Source organism: Camelus bactrianus, chromosome 6 (assembly GCF_048773025.1).
Source record: "Camelus bactrianus isolate YW-2024 breed Bactrian camel chromosome 6, ASM4877302v1, whole genome shotgun sequence".
NCBI classification, from domain to species: Eukaryota; Metazoa; Chordata; class Mammalia; order Artiodactyla; family Camelidae; genus Camelus; species Camelus bactrianus.
The window spans coordinates 9,582,063-9,603,131 of NC_133544.1; the positions used below are offsets into that span (position 1 = coordinate 9,582,063).

The window sequence follows — 21,069 nt, forward strand, 5'->3', positions numbered from 1 at the left end:
GAATAAATTCAATTGGGAATCACTTGACCCAAGCCCATTCTTTGATGAGAAAAGTCCGTTCATCTAGAGGGGAGGAGGCCTCCTGAGCAGGCCTCCTGCTCTGCACCCTTCCCCACCAAAGCCCCTGCAACAGGGGAGCCCATGGGGGCACTCTGATCCCAGGGGACACTGGGCAGTGTCTGGGGAAGTTCTGACTGTCACACTTGGGGCTTGGGAGTTGCTATTGGGACCTAGTTTTCTCCAGAATGCTGCTAAACACCCTGCAAGGCACAGGACAGCCCCCCTCAGAATAAATGCCCAGCCCAGTAATAGTCCTGAGCTGGAGACCCCGACTTCCCGTGTGCCCAGCCCTCACAAGCAGGCACGTTCCGCTTCAGCGATGCAGGTGTCAGGTACACAGAGCGCCGGGCCAGAAGCACAGGGGCCTGTGTGTCTCAGTTCTGCTTGCTCAGCTCTGTGGCCCTGAGCAAGGGACTGACCCTCCCGAGCCTCACTTTTAACCTCCTGTGAAATGAAGATAACAAAACACCCCATGAGACAGGGGTTAATGTCTGTGAATGCCTGGAGGTTGAGGTCTCTCGTGGGCTCTGCTTCCACAGCCTTCCCCAGGCCTGGAACACTGCAGAATCAGATGGCAACTCCAGGCTAAGGTGGCTTATAAAGTGAGGTATTTAAAGGAAAGGAAGACCGAGTGATTGTGCGGAGTCAGAGAGTCTGGGCCAGAACCAGGCAGGATGAGTCCCCGCGGCTCTCTGTGTCCTGGCTGTGTGTCACTGGGCAAGACCCTTCCCACTCTGGGCAGCAGCCTCTCTGTCCGCTAAATAACAGGGTTCAGTGGAGGCCCTCCGAGGGCTGTTCCAGGTCCAGTCACCCCTGAGCCAGGTCTGGCCCACTTCCTGGGTGATCGTGAGCACGTACATTGCCCTTCCTGTGCCTCAGGTTCCTCTTTTGTAAAATAGGGGCTGTGGCCCTTACACCTCGGGGTCATTGCAGCCGTTAGCGGAGCCGTCCAGCGCGTGGACCCCAGACCCAGACTCCCGGGCAGGCGATTCTGGTCCTGCCACTGTGCTGCTCTGTAACCTGGAACAAGTGGCTGTACCTCTAGGGGCTCTGGTCTCCTCACCTGTAAAGCCGTGAGGGTCATAGGACCTACCTCCTAGGCCTGTTAGCAGAGTGTGGCGCAACAGGGCCGGAAAGTGCTTAGCACGGCACTTGGCACCTGGTGAGCGCTGTAGTGTCTTTGCCAGTGTTCTGAGTGTTTCAGGGATGACGAAGGAGGACAGTTCATGGCACAGGCCTGGCACATAGTGGATGCTCAATAAATTGTGGTTGCTTTCCCATGATTGTCGATCAGTGGTTGAGGAACCCATTGAGTGGCCTGACTGGGGCGTGGCCCCCTTCTCTCTCTTGCAGGACAATGGCATCCTCCACCACGCGGGGCCTCCTCCTGCTGGCAGGCCTGTGAGGTCAGGTCTCTGGCGCTATGCATGAATCCCACCACGATGGTTACATAACCCCACACTTCCCCAACATGGCCCCCAAACTGGCCAACTTTGCCTTCAAACTGTACCGTGAACTGGCCCGTCAGTCCGACAACAAAAACATCGTCTTCACCGCAGTGAGCATCGCTACAGCCTTTGCGATGCCCTCCCTGGGGGCCAAGGGTGACGCTCGCACTGAGATCATGAAGGCCCTAGGCTACAACTCTAAGAAGGCACTTAACGCTGATGTCCACTGAGGCATACATCATCTCCTTGACATCTCAATCCGCCAAGATGGTCAGTTCCAGCTGACTCACATCCTGCCTCTCTTTCCTATTAGTTGTTTGTCTATGGACACGTCATTTTACCTCTTCGAGGTTCTAGTTTCCCGTCTGTAATATGGACATCATAAGACCCTTGTCGGCAGGTTTCTGGAAGGAGTAAACAACTTACAAAGGTCATAGGACTATATGCTCACACAGCAGGTGCTCAACTAAACTGCAATCTCTGCCTGCCTTCCTCCCTCTGAGTGATGAGTATGTCAGAAACCTTGGGCCCCATTCTAAGGAGTTCAATAGGTCCTCGGAGATGGCCTGGGGGAGGGAAGGTGAGTGTCTAGGCCAGGGGCTGCCTCCTTCACACTGTCAGCTCCTTGTTCTTGAGGGAGAACAGTGTGGCGGAGAGCACCAAGGCCGGGGTCAGCACCTGCCCGGTCCCAGCTCTGCAGTGGGACTTCAGGTGGGTCTTGTCCCCTCCCCAGCCTCAGTCTCTTCCTCCCATCAAATGGGAAACCTGGGCCCTGGGATGCCTGAGGCAGCCTCCCACTCTGACTCAGCAGGATGGTGACCTTCTCCAGCTGGAGCAGAGGGCGCCCTGCCCGGGCATCTGCATTTCTTGTGTTGGTTCAGGCAAAAGCCATTAGAGCAGGAACAAGAGTGGATTCCCTGAATAACAAGCCCAGCCAATTACCAAGGCACAGGGAGACTCAGACAAGGAGGTGCCACGTAAGACTTGGGGAGCTTCCAACTACTCCCAATAGTTTTCGTCAATCAGCCTCGGGTCATGCGCAAATAAACACAAAGTCCAAATAAAAATGCTTGTTCTCCCACCCAGGTCGATGTGGTTTAGCCTCTACGATACAGGAATTCTGGATCCTCCTCCCACCTCTGATTATCTTCAAAAGCCCCTCAGTAGCCTGACGATTTTGGTTTTGCCCCAATATACAGATGGGAAAACTGAGGCTCAAAGACAAGTGTCTCAACAGGGGTCCTCAGGGCTCCTTTTTCTAGCACATTTTTCTAAACCTTCGTCCCACTCCCAGCGAATGTGCACCTCCATCTCTCTCCAGGCAAATGAAACGATAAATTTGAGGCTGAGCACTTTGTGACAGATTTCCACGTGGAAGAGAAGACCACCATCAAGGTGCCAATGATCAACCGCCTGGCCGTGTTACACCCGTACCGGGACCACACGCTCTCCTCCGGGGTCCTGCTGCAGTACTTCAAGGGCAGAATCGCCGCCTCCCTGTTTCTGCCTGAATGTGGGGAATATGCAGATGCTGAAGGACGGGCTCAGGGAGCACCACCTCTCCCTGATCCTCCAAAGCTTTGAGATGCAGTGATTCGCAGCCTAGGGCTGACCTGGGAGCCACACCGGTCCTGGCCACAGGGAGGGGGGAGGGGGGGCCATATCTGGTGCATGACCCTGTGCTTCCAGAAATAGGCCAGCATCCATCCAGGAAGCACTGACCAGTTTTTGTAAGAGGGACAGTGTCCAGGGGTGAGGAGGCAAAAGTCCTGTCCTTGAGCACTTCCTCCCCACTGTGGACACTGCCCCTTCCCGGGGGCCAGTGCCCAGGGCGGGGAAAGCAATGCCAACGCCTGTCACGGGCGAGCGCAGAAGGAAGAGGTGGGCTTCCTGGCAAAGGAGGCAGGGGAGTGTGGAGTTACAGGATACAAAGCCCACTGTGAGTTGAGGGGGAATCCTACTCGGAGAGGTGGGGAAAGCAAAGACACAGGGCGGGAAAACTCCGGGACGTCCTGGAGGCTGGTTCTGGTTCCTCTGTCACTAGACGAGGGTGGTTTGACCACATTCCTGACACGTGCCCCATATTAATGCACATCTCTGTGTTCATTAATCTGCCCACGTCCAGGTGAACTACTTTATCATGTCCACTATAAAACAAAAATGAAAATATAGAGAAGTATAAGGGCAAAAAGCAAATAGATGTTTTTGTATTTCCCCCTGACCCCAGTTCCGTGCCCACGTTCCTGGCGCCGGGGTTGAGAGCAGAGAACTTAGTAGGGCTGGGTCCAGACCGGGTCAAATGGGGCCCAAGTGCCTGTTGGCACACATGGCAGACTCTGTCAGGACCACGCTTTGTCCCCGTGGAAAACGAGAGCTGAGTTCCCAGCCCCGCGCACCCACTCATCATTCACTGAACTGATGTCACTCAGGACCTGCCAGCATGCCCCATGGTCCTCTGGAATCCTGGCCCCAGAGGAGTCCCAGTCTGGCGGTGATCAAACCCTGGAGGGAAGTAGTGTGCATGGTGCTCCCAGAAGACACCCTGGATCCACCCAGAGGCCTTCTCAGAGGAGGAGACATTTGAGAGGCTTTGCAGGACAAGACGATCCCTGTGATTCTAACAATCTCTGACTCTGTGTTAGAATAAACCAAGGATGGCCTCACACCCTCACGTGGGCAGGGGGACAGGGTGCCAAGTGAGGGAGACAACCAGAAAAGGGAACATTTCAATTCTGTGACAGTCTTTTGTTTTCTAATCATTTTGACAGGAATGTCAATTTAAATTTGCCCAGACTGTCCATTTCTAGAACATATGATCTGAAAACTGCTCTGGGCAAACTGGGCATCACCAAGGTCTTTAGCAATGGGGCTGACCTCTCCGGGATCGCTGAGGAAGTGCCCTTGAAGCTGTCCAAGGTGAGTGTGCCCCTGACATCTGCAAGCCAGAATGTGCACGGGGGCTGCAGCTCAGGGAGGAGGCTGAGGAAGGGACGGAGGGTCACAAACACACCTGCAGACTGAGGTCCCTGAGGAACACCATTGCTCCACCAGGACTGGAATGTGGTCAGATGATGGGGGGAAGAGGTGGCCTCACGCCCTCCTCTGAGTTTGTGTCACTCACCCTCTGCCTCATCCTTGGCTGCGGTCTTCCTCTCTTTGCGTCCCAGTAAACCCCTATTTGCAGAGAGAGGCTCAGGGCTCAGGGACTGCAAAGGACTGTTAACCTGCATCTGTGACACTAGGAGTTATTGGCAAATGACCGAGTCTGAGTTACGGAGCGATTTCAACTAAGGATGCCATTTACTCAGGAGACTTAAAGGTGCCCAAAGGAGCAACTGCAATTCAATGCCTGGCTGTGACCTGGAGTGCCTGGGTGGGGCTGGGGTGCTGTGAAGTCCCCATCAAAGTCCTGGTCCCCAAGGAGCTTAAAATGTGGTGCTATAAACAAGAGATGAGCCAAGGGGACAAAATGCAAGAAAATCTACCTCCCGAGGTGGTGGGTTGCTTCCCGGGGACGCTGAGGATGGTGATGGGGAAGAGGTGGGGGTGCAGTGTGGGCTCAGACAGAGGCCTTGAGGAGGATGCCTTTGTGTCCCCTGTAGGGAGCGGAGGACAGGGCTGGGGAAGGACAGACTAGGTGGGGAGAGAAGCATGAGTATGGTGGTGAAGGACAGAGAAGAGACCAGTCCCCCATGAGGGAAGGGTTAAGTAGAGGCATGTGGGATGGGGTTGAGTGAATAGGTCTGAGCAGTTGATGGAACCTTAAGATGATCAGAGGATGATCTTCGATTTTGTTTTCCTTATTCACACACACACACACACACACACACACGCACACTGATACTCAAACATACATGCACACCTTTCACACATGCACAAACTTATGCACACACACACACACACATTTATTGGGCACCTACACTGAGTGAAGTTCCTCACATGAAGCACCCTAGTGGCTCCGGATCATCCCATCCCATAGCTCTGATTTTCCTATTGACGAAACAGGGATTCCAGGAGGTGCAGTCTTTGTCCTTAAAGTGACGTAGCTAGTTAGTGGGGAAAATTGGATCTGAACCCAGATCTTTGTGATGGAAAGTCATGTTCATTCCACTAAACCATGATGATTTAGTTGTGAATCAGGTGGTTCTTTATTTAGTCATGAATCTTTGGTTCTCTTGTGTCCTGAGTCCCAGGACAGCTCTGACCATGTGGTGCCTTCCTCCCAGGTCTGGGTGGGGTATGGTGCAGCCTGTCTCTGCCTCAGACAGTCCTCTGTCCCCCTCTTCTCCAGGCCATTCATAAGACTGTGCTGAGCATCAATGAGAATGAGACAGAACAGGCTGAGGTCACTCTCTTAGAAGAGGGCAGCTGGTCTAAGCATCTGACCATCAACTTCAATACGCCTTTCATAATCATCACCAAGGATGTAAACACCAACATTCCCCTCTTTATGGGAAAGGTGATGATTCCCGTGCAAAAATAACTTCTTCCCTGGGTTCAACTCTCCCTCTCAGACCAAATCCCTCCCTAGACGACATTAAAGAATGACTGACCTGGCCCAGGCTTGTGTGTGATGTGTAAATCTCTCATCCTATTGTCTCTGAGTCTCTTTTCATATCCTCAGGATATGTGTGGAAACCAGAATCACAGCGATCTTTCATGTAGCCACTTAATTAAGTTTTATTATGTATTTACACCATCCAGGCACTATCTAGACAAGTATGAAATGTTGGCTGAAATTTACTTAACAGATATGGAAAGCCAGCAACAACAGAGATGGACCTCCCTGGAAGTGGGTGGAGACACTTAATTAATTGATTAGGTTTTGATAGGAGAGTGGTAGGCAAAGAGGGCAACAGGAAGGCAGGCTAAGCCAGGAAGACCACAGAACAGGGAGAGAGCTAAGGGTCCTGCACTTCTGTGGGGGATCACAGTCAATTCAGAGTGTTAGTGGCTCAAGTCCACACTGAGCAATAGTGTTTGGATCTCTGGGCAGATCAAACATGAATACATAAAAAAATGTAAATATTCTAGAAGAAAGCAATGGTTAATTCATTTATGGATATTGAAGTGGGTAACACCTCTCTAAATAAGACAGAAAACCCAGAAATCATAAATGTAAGAATTGATATATTTGACTTTAGAAAACTCAAATTGTATGGCAGAAAAAGAGTAATTCAATTCACCAAGGTGACAGAACAGTTATGAATATATGTGTACCAAACATCAGGGCTCCTAAATGAAGCAAACATTGACAAAATTAAAGGGAGAAAGAGACAGTAACACAATAATAGCAGGGGAATCAATGCCCCACTTTCGATAATTAATAGAGAAACCAGACAGAAGATCAGTAAGGAAACAGAAGATTGAACAACACTGTAGACCACTTGGACTAACAGACATACACAGAACACTCCATCCAACAACAAGAGAACAAACATTTTTCTCAAGTGCACATGGAACCAGGGTAGACTATATGTTAGGCTACAAAATAAGTTTTAATCAAGTTTAAAAGACTGGAACTATACAAAGTATCTTTTCCAGTCACAGTGGAATGAAACTAGAAATCAGCAGCAGAAAGAAAACTGGAAAAGCCAGAAATGTATGGAAATTAAACAACAACTCTTAAAAAACCAACAGGTCAAAAAATACATGATGAGAAATTAGGCTAGATCTTGAGACAAATCAAAATAAAAACACAACATACCAAAACTTATGAGATGCAGTAAAAGCAGTACTAAGAGGGAAATTTGTAGCTGTTAGCATTTACATTACAAAGAAGAAAGATCTCAGATCAACAGCTTAACTTTACACCTTAAGGAACTAGAAAAAAGAACTAAACTGAAAGCGAGCAGAAGGAAGGAAATAATAAAGATTAAAGCAAAGATCAACAAATTAGTTTTAAAAGTGGGGAAAATCAACAAAATCAAGAGTTGGTGCTTTGAAAAGATCAACAAAATTGTCAAATTTTTAGCTAGCTAGACTGACAAAGGAAAAAAAGAGAAGACTCAAATAACTAAAATCACAAATTAATGGTGGGACATTATGACTTATTTTACACAAATGAAAAGGATTATAAGAGAATACTATTAAAAATTGTAAAAAAAAATTGAAAAATCTAAATAAATTAGATAAATTCCTAGAAACACATAACCTAGCAAAAATGAATCATGAAGAAATAGAAAATTGACACATGCTACTAGTTATACATGAACAGACATATAACGAATAAGGTGTTTGAATCAATAATCAAAAACATCCCAACAAAGAAAGCCCAGGATGGCATGGGTTCACTGTTGAATGCTACCAGATATTTAAAGAGAATTGATACAAATCATCCTCAGACTCTTCCAAAAAACTGAAGAGAAGGGAACATTTCCTAACTCATTTTATAAGGTCAGCATTACTTTGATACCAAAGCCAGACAAAGACACTACAAGAAAAGAAAACTACAGACCAATATCTCTGATGAATATTGATGCAAATATCCTCAACAGAATGCTAGTAAATGCAATTTAACAGAACGTAACTAAGATTACACACCATGACTAAGTGGGGTTTATTCCTGGAATACAAGGATAATTTAACATATGAAAATTAATCAACACACCACATTAACAGAATGAAGGAGAGAAACACATGATTGTATCAGTTGATGCAGAAAAATACTGGACAAAATTCAAAACCCTTTCATGGTTAAAAAAAAAAAAAACTCAAAAAACTAGGAATAGAAAGAAAATATTTCAACATAATAAAGTCCATATAAATAGCCCATAGCTAGCATAATACTCAATGGTGAAAAACTGAAAGTTTTCTTCTAAGATCAGAAACATGACCATAAAGCCTGCTTTTGCCTCTTCTATTTAACATAGTATTAGAAATTCTGGCCAGAGCAATTAGGCAGGAAAAAGAAATAAAAGGTATCCAAATTGGAAAAGAAGAAGTAAAACTCTCTCTGCTCGCCAACAACATGATCTTATATGTAGAAAATTCTAAAGACTGCGTGTGTGCATGCACACACACACACACACAAACTGTTAGAACTAACAAATGTATTCAGCAAAGTTGTAGGATTCCAAATCAACAGGCAAAAGTCAGTTGCATTTCTTAAACTAAATTTCCAAAGGAAATTTTAAGAACAATTCCATTTACAATAGTATCAAAAAAAATCAAATACATAGGAATAAACTTTCATCAAGGTGGTGAGACTTGCAGACTGAAAACTACAAAACATTGCTCAAAAAATTAAAGAAGATGTAAGTATATTGAAAGACATCCCATGTTCATGGATTGCAAAACTAGATATTGTTATGATATCAATATTACCCAAACCAATCTAAAGACAAAGCAATCCCGAACAAAAATCCCACTGGCATCTTTTGTAGAACTAGAAAAATTCATCCTAAAATTCACATGGGATTTCAAGAGACCCAAAACAATCTTGACGGAGAAGAACAAAGTCACAAATTTCACATTTCCTAATCTCTTATATACAGTAATCAAAATAGTGTGATGCTGGCTTAAAAAAAAAAGACATATAGACCAATGAAATACAATAGGGTGGCCAGAAATAAACCCTCATGCATATGGTCAAATGATACTAGACAAAGATCCTAAAACTATTCAATAGAGGAAAGAGTCTTTTCAACAAGTGGTTTTGGGAAAACCAGATATCCACATGTGAAACAATGAAGTTGGACTCTTACCTCACATCATATACAAAAAAAAAAAAAAAAATTATCTCAAAGTGGATCAACAACCTAAATGAAAGAGCTAAACTGTAAAAGTCTTAGAAAAAATTGTAAGGGAAAGTTTCATAACATTGATTTAGCAGTGATTTCTTGGATATGACACCAAAATCACAGACAATTAATAGATTAATTGGACTATACCAAAAGTAAAAGCATCTATGCATCAAAAGACATGATTAACAAAATAAAAAGGCAACCTGTGGAATGGGAGAAGTTATTTGCAAATCATATATCTGACAAGGGGTTAATAAACAGAAACGTAAAGAACTCTTACAACTTAATAGAAACAAGAAACATGCAACTCAATTAAAAATGGACCAAGAACTTGAACAGACATTTTTCCAGGGATACATAAAAGGCCAACAAACACATGAAAAGATGGTGAACATCACTAATCATAGGGAAATGAGAACCCAAACTACAGTGAGATATCACCTCACACCATTAGGATGGCTACTATGTGATGAAGGAGAAGGAGGAGAAAGAGGAAAAGGAAGAGGAAGAGGAAGGCAGTGTGGCAGTTCCTCAAAAAACTTGAATTACCTGAAAAAAAAAAAGAATTATCAAATGATCCAGCAATTCTACTTCAGGATAAATATTCAAAAGAATTGAAAGCAGAGTCTCAAAAAGGTATTTGTATATCCATGTTCAGAGCAGCATTATTCACAACAGACAAAAGATAGAAGCAATCCAAACGTCCATCAACAGGTGAATAAATAAACAAAATGTGGTCTATGCACACAACGGAATAGTATTCAGCTTTTAAAAGGAAGAAGCTACCTGCTACGTCATATATGAGCTTCAAGGGCATTATGCTATGTGAAATAAGCCAGTCGCAAACGGGAAAATACTCTATGATCCCCCTTACATGAAATATGAGAGTAGCCAAATTCATAGAGAGGGAAAGCAGAAAGGTGGGTGCCAGGGGCTCTGAGAAAAGAAATGGGAGTTGATGTTTAGTGGACATAGAGGTGCAGTTTTGCAAGAGGAAGAGTTCTGGACATTGGATGCACAACAATGTGAATGTTCTTAGCACTATGAAACTGAACGTTGAAAAGTGATAACATAATACATTTTATGCTATATGTATTTTACCAGAACTGAAAACAAAATAATACAGATTATTTTTAAATTTAATAATAATAATTGTATGCACAATATTTTCCAAATAAGCCAGTGAAATTTCTAATATTTTGAGTTATAGCTTATAATCCTATGGCTTTAATGGTAATTTCACATCAACTTGTTAAAAATACATATATTCAATGCCATATCAAAAAGTATGTACATGAAGCCAAAGAACAAACTAAGAAATTTTATAACAGATATGACAATCATTTTAAGTTTAAAGAACTCTTTTAAATCTATAAGTAATCCAGTAGAACAATACATAAGGACTTAGGCAGGCAGACTACAAAAAGATAAATACAAAGGGCCAATGCAAATATGAAAAAATTCTCAATCCACTCATTATTTTAAAAACACAAATCAGAGCGCCCTTTTCACCTATCAGATTGCATGAACATATGTGGGTGACAATACTCATTGCTTATTTACATGTGAGGAAACAGACATTCTCATACAATAGATGGGGGCGTATAAATTTGTGCAGCCTTTCTATCTTCGAAAGATAATTTGGTTATGGCTTTTAAAGCCAAAAAAAAAAAAAAACCTAATTTTTGACTCAGACTGGCCACTACTGGGAATTTATCCCATAGAAATATTTACAAACAGCAAACTTTTTTTTTAAATGTGTTTTCTTTAATCATAGCATTGTTTGAAGAGCAAAAACTCCTACATGTCCATTAAAATAGGAAATTAATGATACAAAATAAAGTACATCCCTGCAATGGAGTATCATGTGACTATTTTAAAGCAGGAGGCCAGTTCTGTATAGGCTGATAGGAAAGGCCTCTAAAAGCAAAAAATATAGTAAAAAGCAAAATACAGGACTGTGTACATAGTATGATTTCTTCTGTGAACACACACGCTTGCTTCATTTACTTCACAATTATTTACTGAGCATCTGTTATGTGCCAGGCACTGGCTGTGCAGCAATGAACAAAACAGACAAAAATCCCTGTCCACGGGAGCTCAGTGGGGGATGCAGGCAGTAAGCTGGGTAAGTCAATACCATGTATAGAATAGGAGAAGGTGATGAGTCCAACAGCAAAAAATAATGCAGGGCCAGGGGATGGGGCTTGCTAGGGTATGAGACACACTCAGACAGAGTGGTCAGGGAAAGCCGCACTAAGAAGGTGGCATCTGAAGCCCCAGGCAGGTGCAAGAGTAAGCCATGCAGGTATCTAAGAGAAGTGCAGCCGAGCAGGGGGAATAAGAGGTGCAAAGGCCCTGGGGCAGAAATGTGTCTGGCATGTTCAAGGGAAGCAAGGAGGAGGCAGAGTGCCTAGAGCAGCGGAGAGCCTGAGAGAAACAGAGAAGCAGAAGAGGCCAGAGATGTGACTACAAAACCTGGTTTGGGGGGCAATGGGGGGACAGGGAGGACTCGCACATCATACACGAACTGTCTTTTGTTCTGAGTGACCTGGAGCTCAAAAAGGGTATCCAGCAGAGGCTTGAAGTGATTTATATTGTGCCAGAACCACATAAAGATTTGGGTGGCAGATCACATGCCATTTTGTTTTCTTCTCTATGATTTTCTATGTTTAAAAAGTATCAGAGATGAATTTAAGAATCAAATGGAAGGGGATGGTGGCAAGTGGACGTTCAGGGAGGCAAGTCTATCCTAGAGAGAGAAGCAGGGCCCTGGGCCTGAAGAGGGACATTATCCTTGAGGCATTTCCCTGGGGTCGTTTTATTACAGAGTGCGGGGATGTTCCTTGGTGAAATGGGTTTGGAAAACTCTGGACTTGTATTGACTGGGGGACTTCTCAGCTTTTTTCAAGTGTCACCACCCAAGTGGGAGAGAGAAGATGCAGTGTTTCCCAAACTTATCTGGTTACAGAACACACTTTTTTTTTTTTACAAGTCATCACTAGGGTTCCATGGAATACACTTGTCAAAATGCTGCTGTGGGCGAGAGGCCCTTGAGTGGGCATGGTGGCAATGGCACGTTTTCATTTAGTTAGCTTCCCCGGGCAGTAGCGGGGAATTGGTTGGCAGGGTGAGATGAGGTGTAAGGAGATCTGGGAGCTAACCCTCTCATCGCACAGAACTTTGGCCCCTTCTGGGCTAAAATGTCCTTGTGCCCAGAGACAGTGATTCAAACACAAGATGCCCCTGCACTCTGAGACTCAGGCATCCACTGATGCAGCAGGGCAGCATCTGACATTCTTGGTTCAGAGCGACGGCATCACATGCTGCTGCCCAGAGACCCAGCCCATCAACCTCCTCCCTGGGCTTTAACTGTAAGGGCAGCTGAAGTGCAACAGAGTGGACAAACAGGATTGTCAGCCAGGGAGGAGGTGCCCAGGCCCCGATTACACAAGCTCACATCACCTTGGGCCTGTTAATATTAACTCAGTCTCCAGCCTGGGGGAGCATCAGAAATCCCTGAAGTCACTGCCCTGATAAACATTGTTTTGCTCAAGTTGTTGGCTAGATCTTCAACAATACTCACTTGGTCTTAGATTGTGATCTTGCTGAGTCCTGCTCAAATATGCAGGTTTAATCCCCTGGGGCTAAATGTTGGGGAACATTCCTCCCAGGTCAGGGCAGTACCAGGTAGGGGGCTGAATGTGAGTAGGGACTCAGCAGAAGCAGCACGAACAGCCAACCAGTGGCCTTCAGGACAATTGTCATCTTGTGCCCTTTCAGTAACTGTACCATCAGAGCTGCTTCTAAGAAGAATGCATTTCTCCCCGGTAGGCACTCCCTGCCTTTGGAGTCTGGACACATTTTTGATTCCTAATCGCTGTTCACATAAACTAAGTTTATGAAGAAGTAGATTCAGTCAACCAATCATTCTTGCATTCAGCCACCTTGTCCTAAGTGCCAACCACGTGGAGTCCTGGGCTACACACTGTTCTGCGTGTGAGTTTCATGTAAGTTCAGGGAATCATTTTGCTTTATAGACTTATTTGTAAAAAGAAGCAAGGGCTTTGTAGATACTCTGTTGCCCTGCTGCTTCTTCAGAGGATTGTCTTCAGGGTCAATAAGGATGGAGGTACAGGTTGTGCACTGTACACGGATGCTGGCAGATATATTGTGGGACCTGAAATCCATCCCAGCTCCACTCGCCAAGTGGTGTACCCTGCCATGTGGTGATATCCATCTGGTTAAAAGATGCTCTTTTTAATTTGAATAAAAATGCTCTGACTCCAGGTAGTATGTGATAAAACAAGCATATTAAAATGTTCATGGTAGATTCTAGGTGGTAGATTTAAATTGTCCACAGAAACAGACTCACAGACATAGTCAACGAACTTATGGTGACCAAGGGGAAAGGGGGCGGGAAGAGCTAAACCTGGAAGTTCTAGATTTGCAGATTTTCACTACTATATATGAAATAGATAAAAACAAATTTCTGTATAGCACAGGGAACTATATTCAATAACTTGTAGTAACCTAATGAAAAAGAATATGAAAACTAATACATGTATGTATGTGTATGAGTGAAACATTACACCGTGCACCAGAAATTGATACAACATAGTAAACTGACTATACCTCCATTAAAAATTAAATTAAAAAAAAAAGGTTTAAACTGCCCAGTGTAAAAATCTCCCCAATATGCTCTGTTTTAAAACCGTCATAACAAAATGCTTGGGGGTGGGCTGAGTGGAATACCGCTCCTCATCAGTTATGCATGGGCCAAAGAGATGCTATTAGGGGTTGAATTGTGTCTCCCCACCCGACTCCCAAATTTTATATATTGAAGTTCTAACCCTCAGTAGCTCAGAATGTGACCTCATTTGGAGATACGGTCTTTATAGAGGTAATCAACTTAAAATGAGGTCATTAGGCTGAGCCCTAATCCAATATGAGTGGTGTCCCTTTAAGAATGTGGACACAGAGAGGGGAGGTGGGTTGAAGATACAGTGAGAACATCAGGAGAGCTTGAAGGTGGTTAATCTACACACCAAAGAGAAAGGCAGAGAACAGAAACCCTCCCCCACAGCCCTCAGAAGGAACCAAACTTGCCGGAAGCTTGATTTCAGACCCCTAGCCTCTAGAATGGTGAGACAATACATTTCAGTTGTTTAAGGCACCTAAGTTATGGCTGCCTGAGCAAAGCAATGCATGTCCTAGTCTGCACAGAGGGAGGCGCCCTGAGGGCTGGCAATGACTTAATCACCAGCTTGAACTCCCAGAGTAGACACAAGTTGCAAGGAAAGCTTTTGGCAATGTTTTAGGAGAGAGACTTCCTACTGAAAGGTTTGAGCAGCTAAGAACTGACCACGGGCTCAGTTTGCCTTAGAAATTAAAGTCATAATGAAAAGAAGTCATTGCCCTTTGGGATTTAAAGGCCAATTAATGTCAGCTATAAAGGGACAAAGGCCAATTATAATGGAGCTATAAGCAAAGAGCTTTTGCCACTGTTGATTTTTTTTTCTTATTTTAAATTTTTTTCCCTTTATGGAGGCACTGGGGATTGAACCCAGGACCTTGTGCACACCAAGAACAGGCTCTACTACTGAGCTATATTCCCTGTCCTTGCCACTGTTGACTTTTAACATCCAATGCTATAACACAAATAAAGATACAAGACAAGGTTGTTTAAGAATCCACAGGAACCCAAGGAACCAGGTAAGGCAAAAGAGCGGTTGAAGTCTGGGTTCTGGTCTGGGCACTGATGACTCACAGCTGCATCATCCTGGGTTAGCCACTTGAACTCAACTTTCTCATTCACAAAGACACAGGTTGTTGGGAGGATTAAGTAAAGTGTTACATATAAAGCTCTAAGTACATAGTAGGTACCCAAGCAAAAAGGGTGAAAATACAGAGGCAGGATGAGATAAGCCTCCTGAATACCAATAAACAGGCTCAAAGGCTTGTTTGTTCAATAAACAAATGTTTGCAGGTGAAGGTCAGCAGGACTGTGATGTCAAAATCAACCCTTGGCTGATATCTGGCATTTATTTCCAACAGCCACTGTGAAAATTGGCTATGATTTCTTGTTAGTTCTGAGAAAATGTACAGTGAAGTAGAAGAACACATGTTCATGAGGCATGAGAGAGGATTCTAATTCTCAGATTTTCCTGGGATGTGTAACCTTTGGTAAGTCCCTGCTACCTCTCCCCAACTCGTCGTCTTCTGCACAATGAGAATGTTAGACTGGAATAAAAATGGCAAGCGGGTGGCCATGGGCAACTCCTTCCAATCTCACATCCTCAGCAGACATCATCAGTCAACCACAGCTCCATTTACATCTTGAATGAAGATACCTGAATGCGGCACGGCCTCAGAATCCTTGTCAGGCTAATACTCCAGGAACCGCTATGAAAGATCCAAGGTGGCCATCCTGTCACAGAAGATCTCTAAAATGCCTTTCAGTTCCTATGTTTTCTGGGCCTGATTCCTCTCTCAGCTAGACATGACTTCATTTTGCATCCTTTAAGATTTTCATGGGGTAGTTATTTGTTACGTTCCACTCTTTGGGGTCTTAACATTTTGAGTCGTCCTACTGCTCCACATCCCCTAATTCCAGACTAAATACCCAACATCTTCACCAGCATCCTAGATTTGGATAACGCCTTATTTTAACTAAGCAGGCTTCCTCTGTGCATGCCCAAGGCAGTCATGGTTAATGGATTAAGGCACTCTCACACAGAAAGATGGAGTCTTTGCCCTTTCAACTCAGTCTCCCAGGCAGCTCTTACCAATTGCTTGAAATTGATGTATCAGAAAAAACTGTTGGTCATTTCATCACAAGAAAGTAAGTCCAAAGAAACTCTAGTACAAATTATTAAACCAAGAAAAAAAAAAAACTAACTCTGTGTGTGTTTATAGATATCAGCTTCAAACCAGTGCCATAGGAATAACTTTCTTTTCAACATTCAAAACTGAGCCTTCAAAGCACTCTGCCAGCAACCTCGGAATGCGCCCATTCCCAGGAAAGTCACCTGTTACAGCAGACTGTACGTCTGGGTGCCACATAGCTTTGCGTGCCAAGCCAGCCTCAGTCTCTACAACCTGTTTGCTTTTGAACAGGTTACTCAATCTTTCCTGAGCTCATCAGCAGGATGGGACTAATGCCTCCCCAGGGAGTCACTTAAGCACATAGCACGTATCCTACCACCTGGAAGACAAGTAACAAATAAATAAGATTCTCTGCTATCTTTGCATGTATCACTAGTATTGTCAATACTATTTCTACATTGATCTGTCGGTCCTTGGGCTTTTGTACAGAGAAATAAGATAACGCTCATTCCCCGAAGAAGTCCAAACGGAGATCAAAGGGGGATAACAAAGTGAAGGAACGCAGTGTGACCACGATGGACTCTGAGCCTACTTGGGACACTGCTCAGAGGTTGCTGAGCCCAAATTCTGCCCATCCTTCAGAATCAGCTCAAGTCCACATCCTTACAGAAGCCTCCACTGAGTACTCAAGAATCTACTCTGCCTGGAGGAAGCTTAACCTTAGTTAACCCTAGTTGAATTCTGTTCATTCAACATAAACTTTGTCAACTCAGGGTTTCCTCAGTCCAGAGTTTTATACACCCCACTACCCAACCCCGAGGAATCTGAGTATGGAGGCAGCAGGCAACCATAGCCTCAAGTGAGACAGTCCTCCTGAAGGCAGCGATACAATTACTCTAAGTCCCCCCTTAATGCCCATCCAAGGTTAAGCATATAGCAAGTGCTTCAGAAGTGGATGGATGGTTGGGAGGATGGATGGATGGGAGGATGGGTGGATAAGAGGATGGATGGATGAGAGGATGGATGGATGGGAGGACTGGAAAACACTTTCCCCCCAGAATGTGACATCTGTCCCTTCTCCTCAGCATCTGTTGCAGTGTAGTGAGGCCAACCTCCTTGGTCAGGTCAGTCAGATCAGCAGTTCCTTTTCCACTAGTTCCTCGTGTACCAGTGAGCACTGCACACTATGCACCCAAATGAAGGTGGTGCAGTGGGCTGAGAGCTGGCATATTTGCCTGGGGAGGGCACAAACTGACTTTTCTATGTGTTTCCACACCCCTGGTCAGAATCATCTGTTGATGTTGGCTGCCCGCTCTACTCCTCAGCCCAGGACAGGTGCCCGTGGGGGCCAGCCTTGAGGGTGCTGTGGATTCATCAGATTCCTAGTGACTGTAAGTAAAAATGACCTTCCCCTAACCTCATGTCCGGTCCCCAGGGCTCCCGGTCACTAGCTGAGGAGGAGCTCTCCTTGTAAGCTGTGGGCTGGGGGGTGGCTTTAAGGGGAGGGAGCGGAGCAGCAGCACTGGCCATCCAGGGCTCACATGCAGGGGGGTCTTACGGTAGGGAGTCCCCTCGCTCTGAAAGAGCGTGCTAGCCGAGAGTACGATCAAGCCTTTGGAGGCAACAGTCCTGGACTCGAATCCTGGCTCAGTCACTGGCTAGCTGTGAACCTTGAATAAGCCACTTCACCTCCCTGAGACTCTTATTTTTGCAGGGGTTGTTGTGAGGCTGAACGGAGTCTTGCTCAGAGTCCCCTCAGTGGTTCAAAGGATGAGACGTCCATGAAGAGACTATGTAGAAAGATGTGGGAAGGCTGAAGGGAAAAACACGGAGGTTGTTTGGTGAGACACCCAGAGCTTAGCAAAACCAGGTTGCTCTCACTTGCCCAGAGACGAAGGAGCAAGGGGAAGAAGTAGTGAGAGAAGGAATCCTGGAAGGAGGGGCTGCCTGGAAGGGTCTGAGCGGGTGGAGGGACGCAGCTGCTCCAGAGGCATGGAACGGAAGCCAGGAGGGATGGGAATAAGCACCTCGCCCTCTCTCTCCTCCTGCCCAGGACTCCCGCCCGCCACCAAACCCAAGAAGTCAGTGGCCAGGAGAGCCAGCAGTACCGTGCAGAGGAGCCCACCTCTCACAGCCCAGAACACGGCAGAGAAGGACAGATGATGGATCTGGGCAGGGGGCTGGCAAAGAATAGCCCACAGAAAAGATACCACTCTCAGTACTGGGAAGAGCCAGCTTTTGCTGAGCACTTACTAGGTGCACGAGCACGTACAGTATTTCATCTAATTTCGACTTGTAAAGAGTTTAGCCCTGAGCACATAAGCGCTCACTACTGGTGTTACTGGCTTCATGGACTTCCCCATTGTCCCAGAGGTGAATTCAGACTCTTAACATGTTTAAGAAATGGGGGATCAGTGTCTTCCACTCCCACCTCTTCCCCCAGGTTTCCTTTAGTGACTTGTTTAGAATAAGGGTGCTTATTTTACCAAATCATAAACAGCTATGCGTGGGACTCCAGAGGTGGAGAGACTGATGACCAGAGCAGAAGAGAGGGGAGGGATGGCCTGGCGTCCGCTCCTGCCTGACACTGGACCTGAATACGTGGGAAACCTAGGAGTCCTCTCTCTCCATCTCTCACGGAGCCTGCCTAACCCTTCCCACCCCTCTCTCTTTGTCCCATCCAAGTGATGACAAACAGCGCTGTTCTTCCGCTCGCAGGACAGAGAAGTCAGCCACAGGGGCAGACTTGCTCAGTCCCAAGGACAAATTCTGAAGGACGAGTCTGTTTGTCCTGGACCGGTTGCCTGCTCCAGACCAATCAGAGCGAGTAGAGGCAGAGAGCTCATCTCTAAGGGTTCATTTACAGCAGCAGCAACAGCCAAAACAGTGTGTGCAAATATACTACACAGTATGGAATCCTGGTGTAACAGGAAAAGAAAGAACAGTATGGAAAAAGTTACTTTTAAAAGGTCTAAATTATTAGAGAGCTGTACCACATCCCTGGCTTAACAGATTCACTTTTAAAGAGCTATTTGCCCTCAAATGAATAGTTCTTATTGAAATCCTATTTGGACTTTTTCTTTCAATTTGGCAAACTGATTCTAAAACTCATCTGGTGGAATAAATCCACAAAAAAAAAAAAGCTGATGATTTTTGAAAAAGGAAAAAAAAATGATTTGCCTTGCAAAAGACCTCATGTATTTTAAAAGCTACAACAGTTAAACAATATGGTACTGGTGGGGAAAAAAGGCAGGTATATGCATGGGAGGATATAAAACGTCTAGAAAAATCTGTGATAAATGGAATTTTATATATGACAATGATGGGTTTTCAAATCCATGAGGAAAATTTGGTTTCATTCATAAGTGCTACCAGTTCAATCTATTGTCTCCTGTACTGGGGGAATGGGATACTGGTAGTCTTCCTTCACACCAAATGCAAATTAAATTTAAAATAGATTAAAGAGCTAAACATAAAATTATGAAATTCCAAAAATACCAGAAGAAATGGTGCATGTGGCTGTTTATAACTGGGGACAGGGAAGGATTTCATCAGCAGGACAACACTGGCGGATCAGAGTACACAAAATGTTAACAGTTCTTTACAACGAAAGATACGATGACCAAGGTTAAAAGACAAATGACAGAGGGACGAGAGAAAATGGTTGTAATATTCATGACAAAGGTTTAACATCCCTTACGTATACAAGAATTTCCTACAACCTGCTCAAGAGGAAAAAAGACAATAGAACAACAAAAATAAAGGACCATGAAAGGCTATTTCCACCTATTAGACAATCAAAAATAAAACGATGCCAATATTCAACATCAGAAAGAGCGTAGAGGAGTACACATTTTTACCCGGTGTTTGTAGGAGCATAATTGGTGCAGATTGTTTGAACGGCTAATTAAGTGTCTAGGAAAATTTTGATATGTGCCACGAATATCTTTGTACACATATCAAAATGTGAGAGAGTCCATAGAGTTCATTTATGAAATTGGCATGCATATTTTGAATTTTCCTAGACACCTGATATAAAATATAAAGCTTCACTGAGAAGGTGAAGTGGAGTGAAGCCCTAACAGAGAAGGCAGTGAACCATGGCGTGTCAGGGAGGCTATCCCAGGGAGAGGGACTGACTTGTGCAAAGGGCCAGTGGCAGCAATGGGTCTGGCATGTTCAAGGGATATTGGGAAGCTGGTGTAGCTGGAGCAGAAGGAGTGAAGGAGAGGGTAGTGGGAGGTGAGTCCAGAGAGGGGAAAAATCAACACTCATGCATAGAAGATGATTCAATAATTTATAGTTAAGTAGATCCTTACTACCCAATGTATATAATCAGTAAAATAGTGACGTGATACACACTTACTGACAAATTAGTGAAATATATATACCCTATATTCTTAAATTAAAAAGTAAGTGTTGGCAACCCAAATGTCCATCGACAGATGACTGGATAAATGAGATGTGGTATATATACCATGGAATACTACTCAGCCCTAAAAAAGAATAAAATAATGTTATTTGCAGCAGCATAGATGGACCTGGAGATTCTCATTCTAAGTGAAGCAAGTCAGAAATAGAAAGAAAAATACCGTACGATATTGCTTGTATGTGGAATCAAAAAAATGGACACAAATGAACTTATCTACAAAACAGAAACTGACTCACAGACATAGAGAACAAACTTATGGTTACCAGGGGGGAAAGGGAGTGGGAAGGGATAAATTGGGAACTCAAAATGTGCACCTCTTGTGGAGTGATGGAAATGTTAGCTATCTTGGTGGTGGTGGTTTCATAGGTGTATACAGCTATCAAAATTCATCAGCTTGTACATCTGAAATATGTATAGTTTACTGTACAGGAATCATACCACAATAAAGCCATTAAAAAAAATAAGTGTTAGAACAATTTATTTATATTTAGTAGAGTTGCAGTGAGCACTGTAATAATAAAATTAACAACTAGTGATTACTGAGCAACTACTATGT

General features: G+C 44.5%; 1 long non-coding RNA gene across 6 annotated transcripts in view; it reads right to left on the minus strand.

Annotated features, from left to right (window-relative positions):
- LOC141577876 (uncharacterized) overlaps nt 1-21,069 on the minus strand; it is a 62,927-nt gene that overhangs the window by 6,287 nt on the left and 35,571 nt on the right. For 4 of the 6 annotated variants that reach the window (XR_012507405.1, XR_012507408.1, XR_012507404.1 and 1 more), the window contains one exon: nt 4,883-5,817. The exons of the other annotated variants lie outside the window; for them this stretch is intronic. This is a non-coding gene — a long non-coding RNA (uncharacterized LOC141577876). Of the gene's footprint in view, nt 1-4,882; nt 5,818-21,069 lie in introns of those variants that run through there. 6 annotated transcript variants of the gene reach the window in all.